Genomic DNA, 27,919 nt, shown 5'->3' with positions numbered 1-27,919 from the left:
TTAAAAATTACATGTATCTTCCAAAATAATAAAAAAATAAAATTATTGTTTGTTGGAGGTTCTGCGGACTGGAAACAATTAGTACTACTAAAAATAGGTGTCTAGTCACATCTTGACAGAAAATGTATAGATTTATGGCCTGTGAGAGAGTAATAAAAACAGCAAATGGTCCTTCATAATAATGTTTGTCCTTTGTACTTATCAGTATTTCTTTGGTTGGCTATAAAACAGGCTCTTGCCTTGTTAGAAAGGTTACCCAGGACCTTTCTGTATAACCCAGGGTGGTCCTGAACCCTCTATTACCCTGCCTCAGCCTCCTGATTGCTGATATTACAGAAGCACATTTCCAGGCCAGGGCTACTTAAAACTGTCTGACAGACACAGTGTATCATTGACTTTCCTTACCAAACAACTGCTTCATGTCCATCTGTTATGCATTCTCTGCTTTTAGAGATTACTGCTGCTGCACACTGCAATTTAGGAAATACTGGAGAGGTATTCTTGCACCTAGTCATGTCTATTTACATATCTGTGGATTTTTTTTCACTTTTACACACAGAAGAATTTTAAATGGTATTGTACTAAGAAAGACAAGTTAAACCACACATACACACACACACACACACACACACACACACACACACACAAAAGCATGCTGCTCATCCATTTAAGTGTGGCACAAGCCAGATAAGCCAGATTACTTCACTTAATACCTACCTTTGCTGTGCTATTCTTAAGGAGACATTTTAAAAGATTCATTTCTTCCTATTCTCATGTGGTCTTCATTTACCATGGTCTCCTATTCCTTGTTCTCCCTCTTTGTTTTTGATCTAGCTGGGATCTCCCGCTCACCCAAGCTTTCTTTTCCTCGACACTCGCCCTTCACTACCCCCACTCATGTCCAGGCTGTTCATGTAGATCTCATTCCATTTCTCTGTCATTGGGTGATTCCCATGTCTTTCTTGGGGTCCTGTTTTCCAGGTAGCCTCCCTGGTGATGTAAGTAGCAGTCCAGTCATCCTTGTTCCACATCTAGTATCCTGCTATGAGTGAGTACATACCATGTTTGTCTTTCTGAGTCTGGGATACCTCACTCAGGATGATTTTTTCTAGATCCATCCATTTGTCTGCAAACCTCATGATGTCATTGTTTTTCTCTACTGAGTAGTATTCCATTGTGTATATGTACCACATTTTGTTTATCCATTCTTCAGTTGAAGGGCATCTAGGTTGTTTCCATGTTCTGGCTATTACAAACAATGCTGATACGAACATAGCTGAACAAGTGCTCTTGTGGTGTGGTTGAGCATTCCTTGGGTATATGCCCAAGAGTGGTATAGCTGGATCTTGGGGGAGATGGATTCCCAATTTTCTAAGAAAGTGCCATATTGATTTCCAAAGTGGTTGTACAAGCTTGCATTCCCACCGGCAGTGGAGGAGAGTTCCCCTAGCTCCACATCCTCTCCAGCATAAGGTGTCTTCAGTGTTTTTGATCTTAGCCATTCTGACAGGCGTAAGGTGGTATCTCAGAGTTGTTTTGATTTGCATTTCCCTGATGATTAGGGATGTTGAGCAATTCCTTAAATGTCTTTCAGCCATTCGAGTTTCCTCTGTTGAGAATTCTCTGTTTAGTTCTATAGCCCATTTCTTAATTGGACTGTTGGGCATTTTGATATCTAATTTCTTGAGTTCCTTATATATTCTGGATATCAGTCCTCTGTCAGATGTGCGGTTGGTGAAGATCTTTTCCCATTCTGTAGGCTGTCACTCAAGAAAGACACGAGGATCGCCCAATGATGGAGAAATGGAATGAGATCTACATGAACAGCCTGGACATGAGTGGGGGTAATGAAGGGCAAGGATCGAGGGAAAGGGAGCTTGGGGGAGCGGAAGATCCCAGCTGGATCAACCAGAGAGAGGGAGAACAAGGAATAGGAGACCATGGTAAATGAAGACCACATGAGAATAGGAAGAAGTAAAGTGCTAGAGAGGCCCACAGAAATCCACAAAGATACCCCCACAACAGACTGCTGGCAATGGTCGAGAGACAGTCCGAATTGACCTACTCTGGTGATGGGATGGCCAAACACCCTAATTGTCGTGCTAGAAACCTCATCCAACTACTGAGGGATCTGGATGCCGAGATCCATGACTAGGCCCCAGGTGGATCTCTGGGAGTCCAATTAGCGAGAATGAGGAGAGTTTATATGAGCAAGAATTGTTGAGACCAAGGTTGGATAAAGCACAGAGACAAATAGCCAAACGAACAGAAACACATGAAATATGAACCAATGGCTGAGGGGTCACCAACTGGATCAGGCCCTCTGAGTGGGTGAGACAGTTGATTGGCCTGATCTGTTTGGGAGGCATCCAGGCAGTGGGACCGGGTCCTGTGCTCATTGCATGAGTCGGCTGTTTGAAACCTGGGGCCTATGCAGGGTCCCTTGGCTCAGCCTGGGAGGAGGGGACTGGACCTACCTGGACTGAGTCTACCAGGTTGATCTCAGTCTGTGGGGAAGGCTTTGCCCTGGACGAGATGGGAATGGGGGGGGGGCTGGGGGAAGGTGAGGGGAGCGGGAGGGGGGAGAACAAGGGAATCTGTGGCTGATAAGTAGAACTGAATTGTATTGCAAAATAAAATTTAAAAAAAAGATTCATTTCTACTTTGTATTATGCATATCCATACATGTGTGTGTATTTCCACATGCATGAAAGTGCTCCTGGAGGCCAGAAGAAGGTGTCAGATCCCTAGGAGCTGCAGTTCCACATGGCTGTTAGCTGTCAAGAATGGGTGCTGGAAACCAAACTGATCCCTTGGATCCTTACAGGATCAGCAAATGTTCTGAAACATTGAGCCATTTCTCTAGTATCCTTTTTTTTTTTTAGTGACATTTCTCTGATTGGTAGGAGATATGTGAATCTACTTGTGTTTATAGGTTTCAACTTAAGAAATCTTAGAAATGTTATCATTTTTCCATGGAGAGCACTTCAATCTATTCTTACACATTCTTCTTTAATTACTGAAAAACTTCATATGATATAAAGGAAAATGGGAGCATGCCTGGGATATTAATGAGGTCATTACATGAGATTCTCTCAGATCCAATTTTTAGTCATTTTGCAGAACTCTCAGCAATCCCAATGATGACTTGCTGAAGCCTTAGAGATTTTAAAGTACTCTTTCCCTATAGGGGATTTTCTGAATCTATTTATTAACTTTGTGATAAAAACAAAGTCCCTTATACTTAGTGATCTGTCTACAAATATCTAGTTAATAAATCAATTCCAGTCCAAAGGTATTAAAATTCTTAACCACAGACAATAAATGACATTAGATGTTCGAGTCCTTCTGAACATCAACCTTTCAAATCTTATTAACATTTCAAAAGTACATGTTCTTTCCAGTGTAGTTGATTTAGAAATTTAGCCTATCAAAGAAAGTTTCAATGATTTTAAAGCATTTCCATAAGTATAGATTTTACAAATTTGTTAAGAAAATATGTTCGGTTTTATATCTATGCAAATTTTAAGTGTATTTTACATTTAATTTCTAATTTAAAAATCTCAGTGTATATCAATCAATTTGATTGACTATCATTGCAATGTACTTAGAGTGTCAGCATTCTATAGTCATTTAAAATTGTGTAAGCCCCATGTAATAACATAGGGGAAAGCAGGATATCTAGCTAAAACAAATTTAACTTTAAATAAACCCTAATGAATAATGTTCTATAATTAATCTCCAATTAATCTATTAATTAATGTTCTATAAATAATCTCTCAGTACATATATAACTTCACACATTATATTTAACAGTGGTCACATGTTGGAATCAGAAAATAATTTCCATTTAATTTGAAACATGTTCTTCTCTGAGTAGACATTATTTTTAAAAGGAAAAATTACATAAGCAATGTTTTATTCAGTATTTCTAGGATAACTTGTGTTAAAATTGAAGTAACAACGTAAAATAACCCATTACTGATTGTGTAAAATAAGGAATATTTTATTTTTCCACTTTGTATTTCTAATGTCAGATAATCCTTGATTTCAGTTTCTTATTGGAAAATTAATTCTTTATTTAGAATGTCTTATTCAGACTGAATATAGCTCAGTGTAAGAATGCTCATGTATGAAGACCTATTACTCAAGAAAAGCAAGAAAAAAAAGCAAAAATGTGTACCTTTGATGTATGTATACTACATGAGAAGGTGTGGAATATTCATCCTCTGGATTCCAGTAGCTTCCTGCACTTCATTAAAGTTTTGAAGCTGCCAAAACTTTTGAGATTTTGGAAGGTGTTCTGTGTAGAAACAATCCTGATTAATTCACGCTGTACTTTAAATGCCTTTCTACCAAGCAGTTTTGCATGATAATAGTGTATTTATTTCCTCACATTTCAAATTCCCCAGCTTTTTTGTCCTCTTCACACCAAAAGTCATAATTATTTCCATAGCAACCATGCTTATTGTCAGAGGTAGAAAATTTTGACTTCTACTGGGTATCTTTTTAAGGAGCATGGGAACATTTAAAAAACAAAAGGTGCTATTTTATGAAAACTGGGAGAAAAAACAAGTTGGGTTTGTTATGGTTTGGAAAAGTGTCTCTAAAAGACAGTATCAAAGGCTTTGTCCCTATAGGGGACACCTATAAGGTGCTTTTGTGTGGTGCTAGAAACCTTAAAAGGTATGGTCCAGTAAGAGTCCTTAGTGTTCTAAGATGTACAATCGTAAAGAGAGTTGCAGGTCCCAAATATTTCTGATTTGAGCAATTTTATGTCAAAATTCCTACCCGTATATTCTACACCAGGCCCAGTAAGACTAACTAATGTTTTCCAAACCAGCCTTTTCTCAGTTTGAATTGAATATCCCAGTTAATAAGTATAGTAAAAGAAAGCTTCAGTTTCCTTCAATAACTTACCTAGAAAATTTACTGATATGTTAAGGTAAAAACTCAATATATTTTAATAACCTTAATATTGTATATTATTTTCAGCATCACAGTTATAATTCACATTTTTTTCTAGTTTTAATTTTCTTTCTTTTAAATTCAGTTTTAATTTATTTATTTTGAAGTATTCATACATATGTAAAAAATACATATTTTGATCACCCACATGCACATCCCTCCCCCTAAGCCCTTGCTAGAGCACGTGCACATTTTCTTCCTAACTTTATGTCATCTTTGTTAACTCACTGAGGCCAGTTGGTGATTTCATGTGCTGGAACATGAGAAATCTAAAATGGACCATATCCGTGAAGGAAACTAAGTCTCATTCCTGGAACACCCATCAACTGCCAATTGTCTCTCAACTTGTGAGCTCCTCCCTCATTCATGTTAGATTTTTTTTTTTTTTACTAGACTGATCTTGTGCAAACCTTGTGTAGGCCATCACAGTTGCTATGAGTTTGTGAGTATCGTCCCTGTCATGTCTAGAAGCTACTATTTCACACTCTTCCCTGATGTTTAGCTCATAACAACTTTCCTTCTCTTCTGCCATCATCTTGAGTGGGATAATGCAGATATCCTCTTAGGGGCTAGAGGATCTCATACAGCCCACATTCATGTAAACTGGAAACTGCGGTTGAGAATGACTTTCAATTCTATATTCTTCTGTTTCCAGCCAAGTACTAGTATTACAGATGTGTATCACCATGCCCAGTTTCCATACTACTAATTCCCTGCAAAAACAAAGCACTTTAAGTACATAAATTGCAGAACAAACATATTTACATTTTAATTAAGAAATCTACTTTTGGCATAATATTTTTTCTGACCTTTAGTTATTCAAATAAAAAAAGTAGAGTAGAGTCAAAAAGATCAATTCAATTTAAAACCAAATTTTTTTCCACAAATAAACACATCATTTTCTTTGACACTTTCCAAATTTCTATCAGCATCTCAAATAATATAATGTATTTTTGTACAAAATAACATAAAATAAAATATAAATCTATATCTTGATGGCTGTGGAGATAAATTACTGCTTAAGAAGCTTTTCCAGAGGTCTGTAATTCAGTTCTTAGAACCTATAAGCAGCTCTAAATCCAGCTCCGAAGGATCAACACCTTCTTCTTGCTTCTGCGGGTACTGCACTGTACTTGGTCCACACTTCCATACATAATTAAAAACTAAAAATAAAATATATATTAAGAAAAACACTTCATGAAACTGATCCTACAATGGAACATCAAATTTGGGATAACCTAAATCTGTGTTCCAGAGTTATAGTCAATGATATTTTGGTTCCAGAATAAAATAACTTTTACTTCTATTGAAAGGAGAGTTATGTTTTTGCATGACAAAAAATTTGAAAATTTTATAAGAGAGTTTAACATGAGTAGTTTCATTTTAACCTAAGTTAGATATTAGACATCTACTGTACATGAAGAATTACATAACCTTTTCTCGTATTTTTATAGGAAACTAAACTATGCTCTAAAGGATTTTGATGAATTGCCTTAAATCAATACACTAACACAGGGCAGCACCTAAGTTAAAAAACCATAGGCAGTTTAGCTTCTCCTTTCTCAGTCCTGAGAATTTGGTCATCTAAGACACCACACTGTGATGATAGACATACCTAGATCCTCCTAATCAAAGTGATAAAGAGATACAACATTCAAACCCATAGAAGGAGATCACGAAATTGAAGAAACTAAAGAAATGAGTAAAATGTGGAGCATTGTCCCATGGTACCAGCTTTCAGCAATGAGATTCCCACCAAAATCCACAGCCTGGTAATTAGAGTTGACATTATTGACATTATTATATTTTAATCTTAAAATCAGGAGAGAATTTTTTATATTATAATTTATTTTTAATATCTATTTTAACAGTTTTCAAATTGACTTCAAAGAAAAGGATAATATTTTAACTGCCCTCATCACATATAAACACTCAAAAAATAGTAAAAAAAAAATGTGGTAATGGAGTTGTTAATTAACAACTTCGATTGCTAAGAACAAGCAGTATTTTTGATGAGAAAAAAAATAAAAGAAAATTCAAACTATGCTGAAACTTCTCTTGAGATGACTAATGGCCTATTTTTACTTCTTGACTAATGTAGACTGCTTTGTGCTGGCCATCAAGCTAAGTTGGGATCGCATGACTAAGAGAGGAAGAATAAGTAGAATAATATTACAATAAAGCAGTATTATCACTAATTTGGGTTTGTATAGAACCCAAATTAAATCCAGCAAAAAAAGTTTTAGTTATTTTGAGACTCTTTTTATTCTAATAATTTGAATTATATTTAATGATTTTACTATTCATTCCAAATTCAAATCAACAAAAATCCCTAACTTTTGCACATAATGTGATTATTGCTATTATTTTTCTCAAAAAAATTGTGATTCAAAGTACAACTGGAATTTTATTTTTAAATTTAATTTAAATTTATCTTTAATGGATATACAAAAGTGTATACTTATGTACAATTAAGGGAATCCAACTTCTTCGTGATTTATCATTTCTTTGTGGCAAGTAGATTAAAAATACTTTCTTCCACATGTTGGAAACAAACAGTACTTTATTGTTATCACTACTGACCACTGTGCACCATTACATAACTTCTAAGTAGAGTTTACACCTGGTGATAGTGTGTTCTCCATTTTTTCCCTCCCCATCCTCTCCCAAACGCATGATAGCTAGAATTCTTTTCTTACCTGCTGTAATGGCAAATTGTTTCTGCATTATACCTGTGCATGGCATATCTAATATCATCTTCGGCTACTTCTGGCAAAGGGAAGGGCTTCAGTATTTCCTGTAGTTGAATAAGGATTCCCTTGTGTACTTGTAACATTCTGTCTTCATGCATCCATCAGTTGATGGCCCTTTAGGTTGTTTCCACATTTTGGTTACTGTGAATAGCACAGCAATAGACATGGGTGAAGAGATACTTATTTGACATACTTATTTCATTTCTTTGGATATGTACTTAGTAGGTAAATGACTGGTTATTCATTTTTTAAATTATTGTGGCACCACATTAATCACTTATTCTAATATTTTCTGTTTGTCTTAGCTACCCTCCCAGTGCTGTGATAAAACACCATGACCAAGGAAACTTAGAATAGAAATAATTTAATTGGTATTATGCATTTTTGAGGATTAAGAGTCCTTCATGGTCTCCCAGCATGGCAACAAGTAGCAACAAGCATGTCAGCAGAAGCAGCTGAGAGATCCTATCTAGATCCACAAAGAAAGAGCTAATTGAAAATACTTGGAGTATGATGAAATCCCAAAGCCCACCCTGAGTGACACATCTCCGACAAAGCCACAGCTAAAACTTCCCAAATACTTAAGCAAACTTGTGACCAACATTTGGATATAAGAGCCTATGGAGAACTTTCTCATTCAAACACCATACTCTATTTCCAAAGTATCAGTTCTTATTGAATAAGAAACACAGAGCCAAATACAGAGTTAAAGCCTAAGATCAGAGCAAGAGCCACGACTCCCTTTAGCTTACCATTCACTATCATCCCCCCCTGAGAGAGAGACCTTCTTCCTGTGTTTCTTGGGTTTTATTGCTTTCCTGTTCTGTCTTCTCATTGGCTCTAAGCCCAGCCACATGACCTCCTCATCACTGCCTGTCTATACAGACCTCCTAGTCTCTATGGTTGATACTGGGATTAAAGACTCAAGGGTCAACATGCTTGGCTGTGTCCTTGACCACACTGAGACTCTGCCTGCCATGTGATCATGGCATGGGCTACCACCGCCTGACTTCTATTCCTGGCTCTCCGCTAATGACCTCTGATCTCCAGGCAAATTTTATTTATTAACATACAAATAAAATCACATTTCAGCACAATTAACATATCACCACATATTTTGTTTTATTTAATGTGTGTATCTCATTTAAATAATGTGATATTATTCTTTCAGCCTATAAATTTGTGTTCGTTTCATTTTATTTTTCTAGTGAGTTCTGATGTAGAAATAGGTTGCATATCTGAGATCTTTCTATGTTCTTGATATACCTCATGCGTTAAAAATAACTTTTTTATGTCCTTGGTTGTATATAGTTTACAAAGAGGCTGGTAAACAGATTAAGGAAGCAGAGCACTTGGTGCTTTGCCAGAGGCTGTGAGTTTGAGTCTGAGAACCCAAGGGGAGCAGCTCACAGACTCTCCCCTCAACCCAGCTCCATGGGATTCAATGCTTTCTTTCCTCTATTCAGACTTCCCTTTCCCACACACACATCCCCCAAAGTGCTTCACAATTAATTTTTTGTTTGTTTGTTTTTTGTGGTTTTTTTTTAATTTTTTTTTTTCGAGATAGGGTTTCATTGTGTAGCTTTGAGCCTTTCCTGGAACTCACTCTGTAGCCCAAGCTGGCCTCACACAAATCATACACATTATGAAATTTAAATGGTTATGGTTAGTTTCAAACACTCTGTACACTGTTAAAATTAGTTGGTAAATCTTCCCATAGTTATCACATGGGAAACTCTCTTACCTTTATAAATTAGCTAAAATTTACTTTATGATTTGGAGGGTGCTGAAAATAGGTGCATATATATTTTTATAGCTTCATTTTTATTTTAGAATTTAATAATTTTACTTTATGCGTGTTTATCTGCATGTAAATATTGCACCCATGTCCATGCAGCACCTGAGGTAGCCAGAGCATGTATCATAATCCTAGAATGGGAGTTACACATGGTTTGGAGCCACCATATGGGTGCTAAGAATTGAACCAAGGTCTTCTGCAAGAGCACCAAGTGTTCTTGCCTGCTGAGCCAACTCTGCCATCCCCTTTTCTGTTGTCTTATTTTTAAATCTTAAAAAAGTGTTACAATACATTTTTATCATATTCTTTCCTGTCTCACAACCCCTCACAGATCTCACACAACTTTATGTTCTTTCTCTCTCTTAATAATCATATAAAAAATCAAAAAGGCACACACACACACACACACACACACACATACACACACACACACACACACACACACACACACACACACACACACACACACTGCTCCTGGACATCTGGATATGAGGACTTCCCTGGAGTATAATTGGTATGCTGAGTGTCACTATAGCAGAAAAAACTAATTTTCTATCTCCCATAAGTATCACTCGCAAATTGCTTCTTCGTTAATGATTGGACTTTGTGCATACTCCCTCTTCTCCATGCTGGAATTTTGTCTGGTTTGATGTTAAGTAGGTCTTGTACATTCTCTGTGAGTTCCTATGTGCATCAGCTCTGTTATGTCTTGAAAATGCTATTTCCTTGGAGTTGTGCCCCATCTCTGGGGCTTGCAATCTTTCTGCCTTGTCTTCTGTAGAGAACTTTGTGATACAGACATCCCATGTAGAGCTGAGTGCTCAAAGTTTCTAACACTTCACTCTGTCCAGTAGTGAATCTGTTTCATGAAGGAGCTTCTTAGGCAAGGAATAACAGGTTTCCTGTTAAGTCACTTTTTTCCCCATAATACCCTTTGTGCCCTAAAATGTTTTACATACCACTAGGTTTTTCTGTTGTTCGTTAATAGAAAGGCCATTGAATTATATCTTTTCTTTTTCTTTCTTTTTCCTTACTGAAGGGTGTTATTGTTTGCATTAGCTTGGTTACTGGTTTTCTGAGGTGTCAAAAGCATGCTACCACACCTTCAGCAAATAGCAGTAAGTTTGATTTTCTTTGCTTATTCTTAAGTATCAGCTGATGTACTTCTCTTCAAACTGCCCTGGGATGTATCTCTAGCACACTGATGAGTGATGGCATGAGAAGTGGATATCTGACTAAGTTTCTGAAACCACTGGGAAGGTCTTTAGTCTTCCCCCATGAAATATGACATTGGCTTTATGTCAAAGGTAAATATATTTTATCAGGATGGAATAATGTAGCTCATAGTTTTTACTTAGTGAGTATTCATTTAAAAAAAAGATGTTGAATTGTGTTGCAAGATCCCTCAACATGTGTAGAGATAACTGTGTTCTCCATAGGTGTATTAATGGTGCACTGTTATTGAACTTTCTGACATTGAAATAAGCACTACTTCCAATTATAAATTCCACTTCATTGCCATACATCAATCTCTCCAATGTGATATTAGACTATTTTCTTTCTTTCTTTCTTTCTTTCTTTCTTTCTTTCTTTCTTTCTTTCTTTCTTTCTTTCTGTCTTCCTTCCTTACTTCCTCCTTTCTTTCTTTCTTTCTTTCTTTCTTTCTTTCTTTCTTTCTTTCTTTCTTTCTTTCTTTCTTTCTTTTCTTTGTGGTGATATTTTATCTGTGCTTTAATAAATGAAGCTTGCCTGGAGATCAGTGGGAATAGCAAGCCATTTTAAGTAAACAAAGAAGTTAGGCAGTAGTAGCAGATACCCTTAATCCTGTCACTTAGCAGGCAGGATCTCTATGTGTTCAAGGCCATACTAGGGAACAGAGCCAAGTGGGGTGACACACACCTTTAATCCCAGTACCAACCATAGAGGTCTGGAGGTCTGTACAGACAGACAGAAAGTGACAAAGCTGTATAGGAAGAGGCAGTGATGTGGCTGGGCCAATGAGAGAAGAGAACAGAAAAGGCATATAAATGTGAGTATACAGGAGGAAGCTGTCCTTGGAATCTGTGGAGTTGGTGAGGTGAGGTTAGCTCATGGTTTGTCCTATTCCTCTGATCTTTCTCTCTGGCTTTAACCAATTTTTTTTTATTAAGATCATTTAAAAATCTGTCTACATTTCTTTCAGATTTTTTTTTTAGAGACAAGGTATCATCTCTGTGTAACCTTGGCTATCCAGGAACTCTCTCTGTAGACCAGGGTGTCCTCTAACTCAGAGACCCACCTGCCTCTGCCTCCCAGGTGCTGGGATTAAATGCATACACCACCACTGCCCAGCTAAACTATGTTTTTAATAGATGTAAAAAACACCTGCACTGGTGATGAGTAAAGCTGTTTTTATGTTTCCTTGCGCTGTGCTTGTTGTTTATCTCTTTGCTCATTATTGGACTGAAATAAATAATATATTACCAAGGGGCTAGAGAGACGTTTGAGTGGATAAGAATTCTTACTGACCTATATGAGTTTGCAAACAATGATACATCACCCCACATCCAGGAGATCTTATACCCTGTTTTGGTCTCCATAGGCCTCTGCATGCTGGTGGTACACATAAAGTCACACATATACATAAATACAAAATAAAATAAATGTATTTTTTAAAGAATATACCACTAAGTTTATTCTAGAGCTAATAGAATAAAAATGTGCGACTGTATAAGCCTGTTGAGTATTCTGATAAGACAGTATTTCTCTTTATATTTTTAAGAAAAATTCCATTCTTAAATGTAGTTTCATATAAGTTTTGAGTACTTCATGAGGGTAGACACATTTCCCTTGCCCTCAACTTTTGAATTCCTCCTTTGACTTTTGCCCTGGTTATTTCTTAATTTGGATAGTTTTGACTCTCATTTACCTTTATAGTAAGGTTTGTTAGTTGCTTATATATATTCTCAATTACTTTCATTTGCTCATGTGTCTTGAGAGGGGTAAACTTATGTGGATTCAGTGCCTGCAGGAGTTACAGCAGTAATGAGCCACCTGATGTGAATGCTGGGAACCAACTTGGGGCTTCTACAAGAACAGGATATGCTTCGAATGGCAGAGCCATCTCTCAAGCCTCTACTATTTTTAATACATTTAAACTAGATTATGTCTATTCTTCCCATCATTTATCTTTGACTCCTTTGTTTCTTCTACATTTTGCTTTCACTGTTAGCTTTCCAATTATATCTGGCTTTTTTTTTGGATTGAATCTTTCACTCTCCTTTTAAATAAGCTTCATATTTTTCTATCCATTGTATCCCCGGCTGACTACCTACTTACTACATAACAATGGGAATTTCCTTTTCTTTTGTCTCTATTTATCTTCTAGCATCCACACTTGTATTCTATCTTCTAAGTAACAATACATAATATTTTTAAAAACATTCATTATTATCCTTAATTTTGCTGTATTTAATTATGCATATTCAACTACTCAAAATGTGCTTGCTATTATCGTAAAAAACCTTAGTCAATTTGATGAAATATTAAGTCATTACAACTTGAATAAAATTTATACTCTTGGACAAAATTAGCCAATCTGTGACTCAGAGCACATCTGGTCCTATGACTCTCTGGAAATAATGCTTACTTTAAAATAGCCACACCATTTATTTATATATTATCTTTGTGTTCTTTTATACTCTATTCTGAATGAGACCCAAAAACTGAAACAGTTATTCTGTCCATTGTCAAAATTATTGTTAAAACTAACTCTTGGACATTCTGATAAATGAAGAATTCTTAAGAACATGTTTAATGAGAACTAGCCTGGGTAAGTTTAGACCGCATACTGGGGGGCTGAGAAAGACAGCACAGTCAATAAAGTGCTTGCTGCAAAACGTGAGGACTGGGGCATCCATATCATTTTAAAAGTCAGGCATGGTGATCCATGTTTGCAATACCAGTATGACGGAGGTATAGACAAGTTTGTCTTTGGGACTTAAAGGCCAGATACTCAAACTTAACAGCAAGTCCCAGAAACCAGTGAAAATCCATCCAAAAATATAAGGCTGATAGTATCAAGGGAGAATACTCAAGTCTGATGTCTGTCTTCCACATGCAAACACACATGCATCTGCATATATATATATATGCAGCTATACACTCCTATGTGTACAAACCTGTGCACATACACACCCTTATTACTCCTGCTCTCACAGAGAGATAGAGATAGAGATAGAGATAGATAGAGAGAGAGAGAGAGAGAGAGAGAGAGAGAGAGGAGAGAGAAACAAATTCCAAAGTTTTGGTTAATATTTTCTATACTGATATTTTTGAATATTTGCAAGTCCAGTGTTTCCTTTTTTGGATGCTGTGATTCAAATGAGAACTGTTCACAGTGAGCTCATATGTTTGAACACTTGGTCCCCAGCTGCAGGGAGATTTGAATAGGATGTGGAACCTTTAGGAGGTAGAACCTCCTTGGACTAAGTGGGTCATTGAGGGCAGACCCTGTGGCTTTACAATGCAACTTTCTCCTAAGGGGTGTGGATGCCATGCAGTCAGCCAGTCTGCTTCTTGTTTTTTGGTTGGTTTTGTATAGACAGTGTACGTTTTTTGATAAATCAATGTATGGTTTTATTTTTATATTCTTGAAATATATTCTCATCAGTTTAGATGTTAAAATTTATGAACTGGTTTACTTTCTCCTGCCACTATTTTTTAAATTAAATAAATTATTTTACTTCCTAACCATAGTTTCTCCTCCCTCCTCTCCTTCCAGTCCCTACCCCCACCTCCCCTCTGTCTCCTCCCATTCAGTCCTCCTCAGTTTCTATTCAGAAAAAGGCAGGCCTCTCATGGATATCAACAAAGCATGGCATATCAAATTGCAGTAAGACTGAGCATCTCCCCTTGTATTAAGGCTGTGCAAGGCAAACCAATATGACGAATAGGGTCCAAAAAGCAAAGAGTTCAAGACAGCCCCTCCTCCCATTGTTAGGAGTCCCACAAGAAGACCAACTTCCACAACTGTCCCATATAATGCAGAGGACCTTGGTCAGTCCCATGCATGCTCCCTGCTTGTCAGTTCAGTCTCTGTGAGCTGCTGTGAACCCAGTTTATTTGATTCTATGGATTTTCTTGTAGTGTCCTTGAATCCTCTTGCTCCTACAATCCTTTGGCTCCTCTTCAGCAGGATTCCCTGAGCTCTACCTAATGTCTGTCTGCAGTTCTCTATGTCTGTTTTCATCAGTTGCTGGATGAAACCTCTCTGATGACAATTGGGCTAAGCACCAATCTATGAGTATAGCAGAATATCATTAAGAATCACTAAATGGCTTTTTCCCCCTCTCCAGTCATGTTTGGTTCCATCCTAGGTCTCTGGGTCACCCAGCCTCTGAATCCTGGTGCTCCTGGCAGTGTCAGGGGTAGGTTCAATCTTATGGCATAGCTGAGGCCTGACCAGTCATTTGTTGGCCACTCCCACAATCTCTGTGCCACTCTTAACCCCAGCACATTCCAAAGGTAGAACAGACTGTTAGGTTGAAGGTTAGGTAGCTGGGTTGGTGTCCCAATCCCTCCAGTCTGTCTACTTCTTATACTACAGTTTTGGTTTTGTTCTCCTAGCTGCTGACAAGGCTTCCCAACCATGAATGACTCTGTCCCTTGAGAATTGAAAGCCAAGAGGATCCCTTTCTTCTTTAAGTTATTCTTATCATAATATTTTTGTCATAACACAAAAAATCAGTAAGATAGTGGCACTTTTTCATTTGTTTATTCTAGTTCTTAGTTTTTTGAGACAAAACTAGCTACAATCCATACCACAGACTGGCCCCAACTCAATATCTTCCTTCCTCAACCTTCTGAATGTTGGGATACAGGTCTATGCTGCCACATATAGCCTTTCTTGAAGGGTTTGAAAACTGCTAAACATTTTTTTTTTATTCATAATTCGTTATTTTCTTATCTCAGCAGTCAAGGAACTTTTAACTTTGGGGAATTGTAGTACTAGTTTGTGTCTTGGAGTTGATTATTCCTGGTAATTTTTTCAAGCCCTTGGGAGGCTTTCAGCCCTTTCATACTGGTTTGCTTTTTATTTAACTTCTACTGTATGTTTCTATTATACATAATACAATTTTAGGTATTAGCTATTGACTGCTTTCTCTCTTTCTACTATGCATGTCATTCCTTCCTTGTTTTTTTATCCTTTCACAATATTTTACATTGACCCTTTTCTGTGTTTTTCATGATTTTTTTTTATATTTCTTTCTTTTTATGCCATTTCCTCTTGTTTGTTTAGCTGTCTTTTATGTCACTATTTACTTTTGGTATATTTTCCAAAGGAATGCTTTTAACTTATTTTTTCTCTTCTAAAATAATCTCGTCCATTTCCATGCTTGAATGAAAACTTTTACATTCTCTTAATTTTATCTTAACTTAGCAAAAGTTTTTTGTTTGGTTTACTATTTCAAGATAATTTTTGTGTTTTTGTACAGTAGTTTTGACTATATTTTTTGAAAGATGATACTTTCTTTCTATTTTATGGTCACTTCCTTTATTTTATTTTGCTTTCTGTGTTTCTCCACAATATTTCCATGTATATTTTAGTTAATTTTTATTATATTGAGATGTTTTAGATAATTTCTTATCGGTTGACATCTTTTTTTTTTTATGTTGGAATACATAGATTCCAGTAACACTGGCCATCAAGATAACTCACTCAGTAAAGGTGATTGTCCCACAAGCCTGTGGACCTGAATTTGGAATCTGAAGTCTATATAAAGATAGAAAGAGATAATTGATTCCATAGAATGCTTTCTGACTTCCATATATGTACTATGGTATATGTTCTCATATACACACACATGCAAACACAGACACACACTTAAAATAATGTTAATAAAGCAGCAAGTAGAAAGATCATTCAAGTTTCAGTTCTAACAAGAACACACATAAAGTTGGAGAGAACTGACTTTACAAAATTGTCCTCTGATTGCCACAGGTGCATCGTGACATATGTACATCAATACATACACTAAACACACACACACACACACACACACACACACACACACACATATACACACATTGATGCATACATGAACATTCATACAAAATGCAAATGCACAATAATAATGATTAAAGATTTTAAGTCTTTTTTTAAAACAGTAGAGTTGTTTAAAGAGCATTGTGATAATGTAGATTGTGAGTTTTCTTTTTTATTATGTCTCACACTTTTCTGTCCTTCTGTTTCATTGTCCTGGTTATTTGAATAGATTATGACATCTGTAGACTCAAGTGTTTGAATGCTTGGCCTATAGGCAGTATCACAATTGGGAGGTGTGACCTTGTTGGAATAGGTGTGGCTTTGATGGAGTAGATGTAGCCTTATTGGAGGAAGTGTGTCGCTGTGGGAGTGGGCCTCAAGGTTTCATATATACTTAAGCCACCCTTAGTGAGTCAATTCACTCCCTGCTGACTGTGAATCAAGATATAGAATTCTCAGCTCCTTCTCCAGCACCATGCCTGCTACATGCAGCCATGTTTCCCTCTATGATGATAATGGACTAAACCCCTGAAACTGTAGTACAGTGCCAATTAAATGTTCACCTTTTTAAGAGTTGATTCGGTCATGGTGTCTCTTCACAGCATTAGAAACCCTAATGGAGACAAATGCCCTACTGTGATTTGAGGGTCAGTGGCACTTCCTCCCCTTTGCTTCTGTTCTCCTATCCATGGCAAGTAGGTTAAGACTGTGCACCAAATTGAATTCATTATGTTAAATAGGCTTGCCTCACAAAATACAGCACATCTGCTGGCCTATCTTTCAATTTCTACCTCTGTGAGAATTGAATTTAAAACTCTACCCTTAATGTTCATGTGATGTGAGTGAATATACAGATATGTAGATGAATGCTATGTACACTTATGTGTGTGTGTGTGTGTGTGTGTGTGTGTGTGTGTGTGTGTGTGTGTGCATTTGTTGCATGAATCTTAATTAATCTTATAATAAAAACCTGGAGCCAGATATTGGGGTAAATGCTGAAAGATCACAAAGACAAAGGAACAAGCCACAGCCACTTCTCACCTCACCAACTCATCTCCTGAAATGGGGAGATCCTGTCTCCACAAATCCTCATACTGAATGTCTCAGAGATCCTGTCTTCTCCCACCTAATTATATTCCTTTCTCCACCCAACCATATCACTTCCTGTCTCAACCTCTCTAGAGCTGGGATTAAAGGCATGTGACTCCCAAGTACTGGGATTAAAGATGTGAGCCATCACTGCCTGGCTGTTTCTCTTTTAGACTGAATTAATCTCAAGTAGCCCAGAGTGGTCTTGAACTCACAAAGATCTGTCTGCTTCTGCCTCCCAAGCACTAGGATTTAAGGTGTATGCCACCACTGCCTGGGCTCTTTGGCTAATTAGTGGCTTTGCTCTGCACTCTGATCTTCAGGCAAGCTTTATTTTTAGATCACCAACAAAATATCACCACATGCATGTGCCTGGGGAAGGTAGAGGAGGATATGAGTTGTCCTGTCCTGTCACTCCCTAACTCATTTGTCAAAGACAGAGTCTCTCACTGAACATGTAGCCTGCCCTAATAGGCAGTCACCAAGTCCCAGTAATTCTCCCCCACCTAACAGCACAACAACCACAGTGCTGGTGTTAGACAAACAGGTAAAATCTGGGATTTGAATTCAAGGCCTCATGCTTGTGCAACAAGCATCCTTGAGCACTTAGCCATCCTCCCAGCCTTTGAAAGTCAGCGTCTCAATGAATAGTGTTCACTAAGTTTTATATCAAACTGAGGAATTGTCTTCGGTTGCTTTCTATGCTCCAACAATTTAAATCTTAATTATCTTTTGGTCCATGTCTTTCTCTAAAAGATCAGAGTTGAAGTAATAATTGAGAATTATTATTTATTTTGCTGAAATTTTAGCACTGAGCAGTACAAGGCTATCTGTCTTTCATTAAGCATTAAAAGCAAATCTTTTCAAAACATTGTTTACTTATCATCTCAAGGCAAAGTATGATGGAATTCTTTAGAAAAATCCTTGTTCACAGACTGTCTTGGCTCTCCCCACCCATCTCCATCAGAGCTGTTATAAACAAAGGTGTTAGATTCACTAAGGGGAATTTAATTTAGGAGTCTAAAATAATAAAGCACTCCATAGGAACTTTGAACTTTAGTCATTAAGGTATTCAAGAGAGGAAAATAGTTTGTATGCTTTGCTCTTAAGATTCTCACAGAAAACAAGTCCAAAGCCAGTCTTCAAACTACCACATCCTTAAGAGCTATCACACCCCACTATGAGATATGGAAGCAAAAAAGAAAGTTGTGGAAGATGGTGGAGAGTGAAGAGAAAAATCTTTGGAGAAGCATTGTGGATCAAGTATAATTGCTTTTGAAAGCAAACATTTGTATCAAATATTCCCAACAAAGCCCTGGTTTTCTATAAAAGACGAGATAGATGGCCACCTTATATCTTCTGGATCCTCTTCACTCCATTTTGGGCCATTTCTTCTGCTTATGTTCCCTGGAGCCTTCACTGCCTTGCAGAAGCCAGCACTTGGACTTGTGTTGAAGAACTTTGGCATCTTCCTGCCCCCTTTGCTTGTATTCCAAAGAATGATTTGACCTTCCCTTTAATGTTGTTTTCACTTCTATAGACAAGGCTTCATCTTTTGGGCATAAGCTAACCCACCATTGAGGCACCTCTTGTCTTAAATCAGGATAAAGAATGAGACCCAAAGTCAGATGGGAGTGAGGCCATCTATGACAACACCTATAGTGTTCAATGGTAAACCTACACATTTTATATTAATCTAGGGTGGAACTTTATGTCTACCATACTTACTTTTCAAGATACTACTCCTGTGGATGTGCTAGGAAACTGATTTTGAACATTTGAAAGTGTGGCATTTCTTGGTTATGGGAAAAATTCTACAACATGAGAATTGTGTGTTCTTTCCCTACCACATTCTAGAAAAAGAAAACAGTAAGGAAATCAGTTATATTATTTCAACCTGACAGGAAATAGGTCATACTTTAATCATTTTCTTTGGAAAACAGAAGACATTGAGCAGATAGACTTTTTCCTTTTTAGGCCCTTTATTAGTTTTTACTCTGTCTCTTACAACCAAAAATGTGTTGCATTTATGCACATTGCTATTTTTTCTGTAATTTTAAAATTCATCTTCATATTTTGAACAAGTTGACCTTTTCCCTTGCGTAATACAGAATTTTATCAAGCTAAAACTGAGCACCAGTACAATGAAATTAATACTGCCAGCATACTCTTTGGGTTTCACTCACACAGTAATCCATATATTGTAGAATTTCAATGCATCCCTTTCCACAAGCAGTCAACATTTTGACTCATGCTAGTCTTAAGTGTCAGTGACTAGGAAGTGATGAGTTTATATTAAAATCTATTTTTACAGGAGGTGAAGGAGGATGACCACATTCCTTGTGGATAGGGTTTCCAACACAAATAAAATTCAAACATTTAAGCTGATTAGTAGTTTGAATGGAGATAATCACACAACTTAATTTTCAAAAGAAATGAGATTCAGAACACCTGGAAGGAATATAGATATGCAACACATTCTAAGAGTAAATAGCCTAAAAAATTTGAATGGAATGTGCAGAAATAGTAATCATAAATGTAATGATTAGAACTATCTTCATACTTTTTCTTTCCTACAGGAATATGCATTTTGGGGGGTTGTAGTAAGGAGCACAGTAAGTTTTCAGTAATTGTTTCCTGTGAATTTCCTATGAATTCACTCTCTTCATGAATGAAAGAATGGATGCAATTATTCACCCATGTTCCTTTAGTTCTTTCCTCTCCTCATAAAAATGAACTTAATCTGGTTTCCACATTAAAATTATGCCTCTTTTCCTTGCCATATGCCAGAGATCCTCCTATTCCCATCCTCCAATGCTCATAGTATGCCTGGCTTTTATATTGTCTTTTCCTTTGACTCTGAGATCCAAACTCAGGTCCTAATTCATGCACAGCAAACACTCTTACCTACAGAACCAATTTCCCAACCACTTGTATTTAAAATAATTAATTAGTTAATTAGTTGTGTGAATGAGTTTGTTTGTCCATGCGCATATGTGTGAACACACATATGTTTGATGTGAGAGAAACATTTAAGACTCAGTTGTGTCCTTGCATCCCAGATGCCTGAGATCAAGCTCAGATTACCTGGGTTAAATGGCCAGGCTCTTTTCCCACAGCATCATCTCACTGGCCCTTCTATCTATTTCACTTTTGAACTTGATTTAATATGAGTGAGGTGTTCACCATGACAACTCATGAAGAGAAGACTCAGCTCCATCTTCTCTGTCTGCTTTTCCCTTCAAGAGGACCTTCTCTGAATACAATGCTTACCTTTTCAGAGACATAGATGTCCCATCCCTAGCTCATCAGAAGACACTGAAGAAACCTTTCCTCAACCCTTAGAATCTCTCTGTTCTTGAGCTTTCACTCATACCTACTTCCAGTTTTTGAAACTGGTTTTGAAAGCATTGTTAACCTTCAAAAACAAAACAAAACAAACAAACAAACAAAAAGCTCACTGACTCTGTGAATGAGCTTTTGAATTAACATAGCCTCTGTCCTGAGGGACTAGAGTTTCTGATGAATATAAACAGTGCTCTCCTAGAGCCCTGGAACTCTCTTTGCTGTTGACAGAGTTGGACTGTTTGAGCCCTTACTTCTAGGCCCATCTGTCTTACAAGCCCTCTACCCCCAGGCTTCTCAGGAAAATTACAAAATATTATACAAATGAAAGAAGAAAAACCCAAACACAGTCAAGCAAGGAAGCAATGACACAGAAACAGCCACTCACTTTTGCAGACGTTGACCAAGAGTCTACCATTGGCAGAAATGATATCTTTACTAGAAAATGTATGGAAAAAGTCTTGGCCAATAAAGTTGTTTTATTCCTAATTTTATCTGCCTTTCCTACATCTTGAAGGTGGTGAGACAGGGTGCTGGGAGACTGAGAAATGGGGAAGAAACCGGGGGCCAATCTATATATGAATGTATGTTCTTAGTGTTTACATGTGTATAGTAGTGCAGTGCCCACAGAGTCCAGAAGAGGGTGTCCTACTTATTCTTTGGATCTGAAAGTGTAACTCCCTTGTAGCTTCCCTTTATGAATACTTGGAGCTGAATTCATGTCCTCTGAAAGAGCAGTATGTGTGTGCTCTTTATAACTTTAGCATCTCTTCAGCCCAGAACATATGATGCTCTTACAGCTCTAGAAACCGTTCCTGCTGTAAGGACATTGTTTTCAAATTGTCTCCAAATGCTGAAAGCAGACCTTCTCTCCGAAGCCTTTGCTCATTTATGTACAGCTGTGAATGGTTACCTTTTCCACACTGAGGGTTTGATGGGTTTTACAAATGTACCTGTATCATTTTGTGGACTTTAGTCATTCTTTCAAAGTGCCACCATTTTCTTAGTTATGTGCATGGGAAATTGAGGCAGAAATGATTAATTTAACAAAGGCTAGAAATAAAGAAAAAGAAAAAAAAAGAGAGAGTCTTGTGAGTTCCATGTCTGAGCTTATGTAAATATCTAAACTCAAGGGATGGATAGTGGAGAAATTTTGCACCCCCCACCCAAAACAAAATGACATACACAGGAAAAAACGCTAAGAAGAATTCTAAGAGTCAGTTTAAGGTCAATACAGTAATGCAAACACATGATTGTTAACATAATTGAGAATCTAGTTTTTGACTCATAAAAATCATTGTCTTAGCCTTGAAATAATACTGGTAGTCCTATCCTTTGCAATTGGAGTCTGACAGAAATTCTTTTCTTTTTTTATATTGAAGAACATTCACACCACAATGTCATCAAAATTGAATTACTAAAATTTTCAAGTATCATAGCTCTTATATATGAATCTTGTCTTCCATAAACCATTAATAGTTTGTAACCCAGCCCTCTTAGAGTTAAGAGGCCTCTATAATTTATACAAACTGATTTTTTCTACCTTATCATTGTATTAAAGTTCTTTACAATTTTGATGTTAAATTTCAAGGGAGGCCTCTAGTAAGAGACTAGAAAGATAGAGGTATTCACAATAAGGAACTGTCAGAGGCATGGTCCAGGTATCCCGAAGCATTCACCTTAGGAACAATACAGGCCAACAGTCTGGAGACGTTTGACCTCATACTTTTACCAGGACTGAACTTTGATCAACCAACACTGTTTCTCTTTGTATGGTTCTGAACTCTTCAGCCCCTATTTTTCATAGCAGAAATTATACAACTAAAAATAACATACAGAGGGCCTCATGGAAATCTCTAAGAATTGTACACCAACCAATCTGGACTGTATTGCTTCTCATGGGGCATGAATCATTATGCCAGGAAATTGTACACAATAAACTCACCCTAATCAATAAAGTATTTACCTCAAGTTAATAGCCCCTGTAGCCCATTGCCCTTGACTAACAGTGGTACTATAGTTACTTCACAGCCTATAGCTCTCTTATAATGAATCCAAAGACATAATGCCCCTAATTTTTTCATCATTTCATTCATGGTGTAGAAATGTGAGGTAAGATACACATTACTTAGCTAAACAAAAGCAGAAAAAGTAAGACAGGGTCTAGCCTTCCCTTCACATGGACTAGCAAATATCTCATCCATGAGAAACTTTTTAAAAATATTTACTCAGTGTATATTAAATTTTCAACATACATCTCAGAATTATAATCCAGGAAGCAAAAGAAAAGATGGGTAACAGATGACTCAGCACATAAATTCCTTGCTGAATAAAATGGGGAACTGAGTTTGGATCCCTAGTACCATGTAAGAAGCTAGGTATGAGACACACTTGTAAGACAAATCTTAAAAGGTATTATTAATAAAAACAAACAAACAAACAAAAACAAAAACAAAAAACCTGGAGCCAGATATTGGGGTAAAAACTGAGGGATCAGAGGAATAGAAAAGGCCACAGCCAACCTCACTTTACCAGCTTCTCCACCTCCAGAGAGTGCTACTTCCTGTATATTCACGCCTATATACCTTTCTGTGCCCTGCCATCTTACTTCCTCTCTCCACCCAGCTACATCACCTCTTCTTTCTGTCCAGCTCTATCACTTCCTGTCTGTCTGAACAGACCCAGATCTCTATGGTTAGCTAACACTGGGATTAAAGGCATATGCCACCATGCCGGGCTCTGTTCCCAGGGTACTCTTTGAACTCATAGAAATACTGATGAATCTTTGCCTCGCAAATGCTAGAATTAAAGTGTATGCTACCACTGCCTGACGTCTATTTTTAATATAGTGGCTGTTTTTTTTCTCTGATCACCAGATAAGCTTTATTGGGGTGCACAAATAAATATCATCACACATACTTCTATAAACCCAGCACTGAGGAACCAGAGACAAGTGGATACTGGGTGTTTGCTGGCCAGCCAGATACCTGAAATGGCCAGTTCTGAGAAAAACTGTCTCAAAAATATAACATGGAAAAACAATTGGGGGAAATACCTGGATGTCAATCCATGGCTGCCACATGTTCTTCTATGGGTAAGAGTACAAAGGACATATGTGCTTACACACACACACACACACACACACACACACACACACACATTAATGCACATATACAAACAAAATAAAAAGAGAGACTTTAAATTTTAAGAGCAACAGCTTTACCTGTATCTCTTTACACTAGAGTAGGAAGATTTATAATGAGTCATCCTCTACTAGGAAACTGGAATCACTCATAGAAACTATTGTCCTCACTTCATAATAAGAGTTCTAGGGACTCAGGGGTAGTAAATATGAAACTGTTTATTATATGAATAACTTTGCCAAGTCTGGTGTCAGAATGGCAGGTGTGCTGACTGAGTGCAGGGAACCTTTCATAAACCCTAAGTCATGACTCTTCCTCATTTCCCACTTACTAAGAAATTCGATGGTACAATCTTACGAGTCATCTGGGTCTTGCCCTTCCTTGTCACTTACTTTAGTCTTTTTCTCAGCAAAAACCACATGTGAGTTAATGTCTTCTTCCTACAGTCTACTTATAATACAGCTAATCAAATGCATGATATTGTAGGCAACGTTGAGAGTTAGTAATTTTCTACTCAACTTCCAGCCTGGGTGGGAGGTAACTTTGCAGAGTTTGTGTGTAAGAAACAGCTAAATTAGCAGCAACTAGCAGAAGTCTACTGCTTTCTGCTAATTTGTAGATGGACTCAAGCTGATGTGAAGCATCTTGTCCGAATAGGAGGTCTCCACAATGCTCCTCCCACTGGAGCTCTGGGAAACCCAAAGAAGATGGGATGGTGGGGTGCCAGGAGAACATGGCCCACTGAGTCAAGAAAGCAGGGCTCATATGGTCTCAAGAGACTAAAGCAGCAAGCATGGAGCCTGCATGGATCTGCACCAGGTCCCCTGAGCACGTGTTATAGATGTTAGCTTGGTGTTTTCTAGGACTCCTAACAGTGGGAGCAAGTATGTCTCTGACTTTTTTGCCTGCCCTTGAGACTCTTTTTGCCCTATTGGGTTGCCTTGTCCAACCTCAATATGAGAGCTTTTGCTTTGTCTCATTGTATCTTGTTTTGTGTTTGGTTGTGGTCTCTTGAAGGGCCTGCAATTTCCTGAAAGGAGACAGGAGGAGTGGATTTGAGAGAGAAGGGAGGTGAGTGGTAGTGGGAAAAATGGAAGAAGGGGAAACTGTGGTCTGGATGTATTATACTAGAGAAGAATCTCTTTTCAGAAATAAGAAAGAAAGAGAAAGGAAGGAAGGAAGGAAGGAAGGAAGAAAGAAAGAAAGAAAGAAAGAAAGAAAGAAAGAAAGAAAGAAAGGAAGGAAGAAAGAAAACGTCTCATAAGCTGTTGCCTCTTAGAGACAGAAAGATTAATTTACTTTATACTTTGTTGTAAAGTAGAATTAGTTTTTTTTTGTTTTGTTTTGTGTTTTTCAAGACAGGTTTTCTCTGTGTAGCTTTGCACCTTTCCTGCATCTCACTCTGTAGACTAGGCTGGCCTCGAACTCACAAAGATCTGCCTGCTTCTGCCTCTGCCTCCGAGTGCTGGGATTAAAGGCATGCACCACCACTCCCCAGCCGAAGTAGTTTTCTTAAGAAACGCTATTTTTAAAAATTCCTGTTTAAAACTTTCTTCTTATTCCACTAGTAACCCCTCCCAACAAACATATTTAAATATCATCACTGGCTATCTATCTCCTTTATCCATTTCCAAAGATAAATCCTCTGTGCTAGGCTATTAATGCCAAGCCACGTGGTGAGATAAACAACCCATTAGCATTGAAAACACACCTCTTTTATTGAAAACTCCTTTTATGACTGAAGGAACCTGAAATTTACATTTAAATAGAGACCATTCAAATAAGATTCTGCACTAGGATTTTTTCTAAGTATGTAATTTTATAAGGTTGATAAATGCTGCCACTGTCATAGTTTGTTTTTTGGAAAGAAGTCTAAAAGTAAGAGCCCCAGATAGCAAATTTAAACTCACACAGTCTCTTCAAGCTGAAATGTCTATCTGTGTCATGCCCTCTATCTGTAGCTGAGTCCCTTTTCAACATGTAAAAGTATTTAAAAGTATAAAACTAAAGATTAGATGGCACTATTAGATGATTCTTCATGCAAAAATCAGTTAAATTCTAAATAGGACTGTCTTGTATTAAGATCATCTATTATGGTCTGCTGCCTCCTATGGTATAACAAATCTGAATTCCTCCCTTAGTGGGTTCTTTTCCTCTATAATATCCAAGAGATAAAGATTCTGGTCCCAACTATATACTTACTGAAATAATGACTGTCTAATTGGTGTCAATAAAATTCAGCCTATGCCTAGTAGCTTTAAAATTTTATGCACTAGTGAGCTGAGCAAAACTTCCCAGAAATAAGCAGCCCTCTCCCACTGATAACTGATTAGAACTTCAATAACTGTGGAGAGATTGGAAAGCTGCAGGTCCAGGATCCAATTGCCACCTATCTTGGACTATCTTGCCTTTCATTCTCTAAATGCACATAATTCTAGTTTATCTACAGCAAGTAGTATACGAAAGCTAGCTATCTGCTTCTTAATTCATTTATTTATTTATTTTTAGATGTTTGGGAAAAGACCTCACTGTATAGCTCTGGCTGGCCTGAAACTCACTATGTAGACCATGCTGGCCTGGAATTCACAGAGATCTGCCTCCTGCTGCCTTAGTGCTGATATTAATAGTCAGTGTCACCACACCTAGCTACTTTAAAATAAGGTAAAACACACAAACAAATAAACAAAAATCCCACACTATATCTATTACCAATAATGTTGTTACAAAAGCTGTCTTCCACAGAAGCCTCTCACACCTACGTATGCTTGTTTCTGGAAAGATAGTCCTAGGTTTATTGTAAAATTGTTTTTCTTCTCACCACTGCTCCTAAAGAAATCCTCAGGCAAAACTCAATTTTAATAAAAAAAAATGCCTCTATGTTATTTTCTCTTTGAAAATATCCATAGTAAATTAAGCATGGTTTCTTGGATAGAGTCTTGAACAATAGCCCCCAATACTTGTCTCATTTGGACTAGCCATTTTTCTGATATGTAGATCTGTTATCAGTCATTAGGGTCAGCATCTCTGTTCTGCCAAGCCTGCCAAGCCAGGCTTTAATAATCCAATTAAATGAACAAACTTTTAGTGACAAGTAGAAAAAGAAGATTTATTCAATGTGGTCACATTGGGAAGAGGAACAAAGCGTTCTCATGTGTAAACCCCCCCCCCATCCTCAAATGCATGTTTAGGGTACTGGGAAGAGGTTGTGGTTTAAGTGAGATTGAGCATAGCCAAGCAATGGGTCAAGATATGGTCCTGGAAACATCAATATGGACCCATCACTGTCCTTTGCCAGTCTCTCTTCATACAGTGTTTTCTGTATGATGTTCTGCCCATGAGATACACACTCATTACAATCATCTTACTTCACCCCAATATGCCAGGTGAACTGTAAACTAATCTGCAAGGTGCTATCAATGTCTGCACACTTAAGGATGTTCTTTGTAACATATCATGTGAGGTTAAGCTTTAAGAAGGGCCAGGAAATTCATAGAACTGGTGACTGGTTTTGTAATAAATGAAAGATACTGCACTTAAAATGAAAATTATATGTGTATTGAAAAGTTCATCATACTTCAACACAGTGCAGTGACTCCTGAACTTAGGCCAGCTGGAAGAGCCTGTATAGAGTATGCAAGATTAAACCCATAAACATTCAATCATAAATGGGAACAATCTCATGGATCTCCACTGCACTAGAGAGCACATGGCAGAAGGTTGCTGGAGAAGATTGTCTTCAGTGATTTAACAATAGGGGAGTTACTCACTCTGCAGTGGATAGTCTCATACTTCTTCT

This window comes from Peromyscus eremicus, chromosome 3 (assembly GCF_949786415.1).
Source record: "Peromyscus eremicus chromosome 3, PerEre_H2_v1, whole genome shotgun sequence".
NCBI lineage: Eukaryota > Metazoa > Chordata > Mammalia > Rodentia > Cricetidae > Peromyscus > Peromyscus eremicus.
The sequence above is the reverse complement of the archived record's forward strand: the minus strand, read 5'-3'. Positions refer to the sequence as shown.